Below are 5,741 nucleotides of genomic sequence, written 5' to 3'. Positions count from 1 at the left end.
CAAATATCTACAGAAGAACCAATAAGGTGGAAAAAAAGAAAAACACAGATAAAAAATAATAAAAGAAGAAAATAAGAAATGAAATAAACAAAAACAGCCAATGTGATAAAAAAAAAATGAACAAAACCGAAAAAAATTTAAAAATAATAATAATAATAGTACAAACAAAAAAAACAAACTGAACAACACTGAAGAAAAAAATAATAAAAAGGACAAAAACCAAAACAGAATGAAAAAAACCCCAAGTAAAATAAATAATATGAACCAAATGAATAAAAACAGAACAGAATAATAAGGTCCTGAATAAACTGAGGTTGTAGACGTTTGTTTTCATGTTCAGTTAAGACAGATTGGACTAAAAAAAAAGACACTTTTTCATCCACTTTTTTCTGTTTTTGATCAAATAACCTTTGAATTTAGTCTGAGTTTAATGAACGTGATCAGTGAGTTAATATAGAAAAGACAGGATTTACAGTGAAACATACAAATAAACATGGATAATAAGATAATTAAAAGTGTTTAGTCCTTTATTAAAGGTTGAATGTAAGACAACTCATTAGAAGTTGGCACAAAAACAGATGCAGACGTTTAAAGGTTTGAACTAAGTACAGTCAGTTCAGTTTGGACACTTTAAAGAGTTTAAGAGCGCACAAAATATTCAACACAATGTCAACTTTTATTTACTTTTCTTTGTTCTTTTGTTTTCTTTTGTTTTCTGATGATAGAATATAAATCTATAAATAAGACACGAGACAAACTGAATATTATTAAATAAACTCCTGTTGGTTCTTTTCAAACACACATTTAAAACACTTCATTTAATCTCTGACTTTTAATCAGCTGATCATTCAGTGTTTAGTTTGTTCAGGTGTAAATAAAGGCCACACCCCCTGATGAGTCACTGGGTTAAAGGTTTAGCTCCGCCCCCAGGTGTGACCTGCGGGGCTGCGTGTACTGACATTCCACAGCAGACACTGCAGTGACAGGATGTTCTGGAACACCAGACCCACAGTTCACACTAAACTGAGCCAAACTGAGCCAAACAGAGCCAAACTGAACTAAACTGAACTAAACTGAACTAAACTGAACCAAACTGAACTAAACTGAACCAAACTGAACCAAACTGAACTAAACTGAACCAAACTGAACTAAACTGAACTTAACTGTACTAAACTGAACCAAACTGAACTAAACTGAACTAAACTGAACCAAACTGAACTAAACTGAACTAAACTGAACCAAACTGAAGTAAACTGAACTAAACTGAACTAAACTGAACCAAACTGAACTTAACTGTACTAAACTGAACCAAACTGAAGTAAACTGAACTAAACTGAACCAAACTGAAGTAAACTGAACTAAACTGAACCAAACTGAACCAAACTGAACCAAACTGAACTAAACTGAACCAAACTGAACCAAACTGAACCAAACTGAACTAAACTGAGCCAAACTGAACTAAACTGAACTAAACTGAACTAAACTGAACCAAACTGAACCAAACTGAACTAAACTGAACCAAACTGAGCTAAACTGAACGAAACTGAACTAAACTGAACCAAACTGAACCAAACTGAACTAAACTGAACCAAACTGAGCCAAACAGAGCCAAACTGAACTAAACTGAACTAAACTGAGCCAAACTGAGCCAAACTGAACCAAACTGAGCCAAACTGAACTAAACAGAGCCAACTGAACTAAACTGAACTAAACTGAGCCAAACTGAACTAAACTGAACTAAACTGAGCCAAACTGAGCCAAACTGAACTGAAATGACAGAAACACACAGGACCTGGCTCACAGCAGGACTCCCATGATGCTTTGCACCTGTGTGGCCCTGTGTTACCTGCTCGTGGTATTCGGGCTGACTGGATCTTCGTGGGCGGGACAGTCTGCTCAGACGGTGGTTCGTCGCGGTCCGCCTGGAAACAAACACAAACCACGGAAACCGTCAATCAAATGGAACTGGATGAAAACAACCAGGACATAAAACTAAATCCAACTCACCGCTGAGTCTCATCCCAGTCCAGTCCAGACCGTCGTCAAGGAAACACAGCTCCGTCGCCTTGGAAACGCTGTTAACAGCCTCCTTGTCTTCATCAAACCTGGCACATGATTGGTCGAGGCCCGAGTCATCTTCGTCATTTTTACAGGACATGAGCAGGACGCCCACGCCGCCGTTTCCTGATGACGTCATAATCAATATGAGTGAAACTGATCAATCAGTGATCGGCGAATTGAACCGTGCGTTTGCCAGTTCTCACCCAGGTTGTCGAAGTCGTCCATGTATTCCTGACTGGTGTCGTTTGGATCCAGGGACGAGGTGGAGGACAGGGACATGTCCTCCAGCGTCTCCCCGATAATGGACACCTCTCCCTGGGACTGGGGTCGGGCTGACAGGCCCCCGAGCTCTGGAGCCTCGGGGCTGCTGCCTGGGGGGGAAACAAAGTCATCTACATAATTACGTCAACACATGTAAGCACCCCCCCCCCCCCCCCCCCCCCCCGCATTGGACACGCCCCCATACCTGGACTGTCCTCTGTGGTTGAGGGCGTTTCCACCGAGTCCCTCCTGTCCGTCAGATGCTCCGCCTTCAGGTCTCCACCGGTCGCCGTCACCCGCAGGGGGCGGGACTGCTTGAAGAGTGATGGGCGTGACAGCTTGTAGCTGATGCCGCTGGGCTTGGAGGCGGGGCTAAAGCAGGGAGAGGGACTTCTTCAAGGCCGACGAGGGCAGCAGCGAGGACCGGCCCAAAGGAGCCGGGATTTTAGCACCAGAACTGGATCTGGGCGGGGCCTGAGTCAGTCCTCGCTCTGCCGCCCGATTGGTGGAGTAGGAGTGAGTGGCGGTGGGGGAGGAGGCGGCACTGATGGTGGAGGAGGTGGGGCTTAGGGTGGGTGAAGGCTGGCGTTGGACCTGGGTCAGGCTTCGGGACCGGGCCTTGTTGGTTCTGCTCAGAGGGGTGGGCGGAGCCGAACCCAGGCTGTCGCTGGAGTGGGAGCGCCTCGCTGCTGGTTTCTTTTCAAGTGGGGATCCGGATCTGGACCCGGGCCTGAATCTGGACCAGAACCTTTGGAGCGGGGCGGATCTGAAGCGGCCTGCCAGAGCTGCCGGTCCCGTTCTGCTTTTTGGATCCGGACAGACGTCCAGAGGCCAGTTTAGTGCCGTTTGTGAGTCCAGACGTGATCTGGCTCAACTTGGACCCGGTTTTTAGACCCGTGGAGGGTCCTGGAACTGGACCCCACGAGTCTTCCCTGGTTTTGAGGGGGCTTCCTGTTGCCGAGGGTGGATAATAGTGATGGATGTTGTTGCCATAGCGCCCAGCTTTGTGCTCGGCGTCTGCGGCCTCCATCAGTTCCGTTCTGTTTCTTCCATTTGACTGAATATGAGGTGGGGACTCGGATGAAGACGTTGTGTTTGACAGAGGACTGAGCTGAAAATCAAACACAAAACACTAATGATTCAACCGCAAACACAAACAAACACATTTTTGGGTCGAAAATGGGGGTTTTGTTTGTTTTTTACAGGTTTTAGGCTCATTACCTTCACCAAGGAACGGCAGAGGTTATGTTTTCATCGGGGTTTGTTTTTTTTGTCTGTTTATTTGTCTGTTAGCAAGATAACTCAAAAAGTTATGGAAGGATTTAGATGAAATTTTCAGGCAATGATGATATTGGCACAAGGGTGATTGGGGGAGCTGATCTGCCTTGGGGGAGGTCTGCGCTCTCTGAGTGCTTTTCTAGTTATCATTATTATTATCATTACCATTATTATTAGTAGTAGTATCATCATCATTATCATTATCATTATTATTATTATCATTATTATTGTTGTATTATATCATTATTATTATTACTACTATTATCATTACCATTATTATTATTATTACTATTTTGCCACTTGTTACAGATAGTACTTTCCACTGTGCATGTGTGTGTTTTTTTTCACTACTGTTTTTATATCTTTTTTTTTTATATTTCTGTAATTATTTGTTTTGTTTCTCGAGTGTATATTCTGTGTTTGTGCTGCTTTTGGATCTTTCATTTCCTGAGGGCTGTGTCCACAGGATCATTAAAGTTCCATCTAATCTAAATAAACCAGTCAAATAATAAATACCAAATGTACGATACTCCACAGAGACGGTTAGAATACTAGTGGTGTGGTGTGTGGGTTTGACCTTTGACCCCCGCAGGCCCAGGGTGGTGGTAGAAGCCGTTGGTCAGTCGTGGTCGTGTGGCGGAGCGCGGCAGCGGCAGCGGCCTGACCCATCTGAGTGCGGGTTTGGGCCGGGAGCTGAACTTGGGCAGCCTAGAGACCATGGTGGGCATGGTGGGAGGGTCGACGAGAGGAGGGGCCGACATCAGACCCCGCCCACTTCACCATGGAGACCAAGAAGAAGCTCTAGAGAGAAAAAAAAAAAGAACGATGTGGACAAATATAACTGAAGAAAAGTCAAAGGAAGAAGAAGAAGAATGATGCTGTTGTCGTTTATTATTAAAGCGCAGGAGCTTCAACAACATTAAAAATAACATTAAACCACAATGTCATCATATATTCATCAAATTCGAATAAAATGAACCTGAAAAGTCTGTGTCTGGTAAATGTCAATGAAAAACAGCACAAACATTTAATTAACGGTGGAATCTTCACTTGAGTCAATTCACAAAACAAAACCCAGATGTTAAATATATACAATCAGCTGAAACTGAACCGCCAGGACACGGGGACCATCAATAAAGAGGAGAAGAAGAATATGGCACGGATTTATGGGGGTCAGTGGGTTCTATGTTCTGACACCAGCAGATTCCTCACATTCAGCTGAGTGACACACCTGCAAACTCTGGGACCGAGTGGAAAAACCCACAGGAGGCAGCACACTGGTACAGGGACACGCCCACCACACACCCAGGACATGCCCACAACACACTCAGGACACGCCCACAACAAGCAGCGCCTGTACATGCCTGTCTTTTACCGTCTGTCAGGTCCAAGCCCCGCCCACACGACCACACCTGAGCGCACCAGTGTCAGGTACAGGACGGTTTCAGATCAGCTGCGTTCGACGTCACCAAATGAACTGAGATAAACGTCTGCAGTGTCTCCATGACTGTGGTTCATGAGGTTCAAGGAAAACACACGCAGATGAATTTACAAATACATTCTGTCACATTCACATCTTTAAATGGGATTATAAAAACAAACTAAAACCACAACAACACTGGAATTTCCATGATGTACAACAAACCAAGGTTCTAATAGTTTGGGATTTTTCATTCTAGTTTAGTTTTATTTAGTTTTGACTTTTTTTTCTTTGATTCATGTTTGTTTAATTCGTTTTTAGAGCAGGTTTGCTAGTTTTTATTAGTTTTCGTTATTTTCTAAATGCTTAGTTTTAGTTTATTTTTAGTTTTTTATATCTTTTCTCTTCTTCTCGTCGTCGTATTCAAATAATCCCAGACAGGACTCCGCTGCTTTCTCCCAACTTTAGTCTCCGTGTTTCAGGTAGAGTGGGGACCAGAAGACGACTGGAAACCACAAGTGACGGACCCTTAAATATCATACGGTGCCAGCAGCTAAAATTGCTTGAGGGAAATAAATCGATTTCATATCAATCCAACGTTGACAAAGATGAAAACGAAGGGAATTTTATCCATAATTTTTTATAAGTTTTAGTTAGTTTTATAACACACAATACAGTTTCAGTTTGTTATTGTTTTTTTTTCTATTATTATAGCTTTTAT

The sequence above is a fragment of the Sphaeramia orbicularis genome, chromosome 19, assembly GCF_902148855.1.
Source record: "Sphaeramia orbicularis chromosome 19, fSphaOr1.1, whole genome shotgun sequence".
In the NCBI taxonomy this organism is placed as follows: domain Eukaryota; kingdom Metazoa; phylum Chordata; class Actinopteri; order Kurtiformes; family Apogonidae; genus Sphaeramia; species Sphaeramia orbicularis.
Note: the sequence above shows the minus strand (reverse complement) of the source record.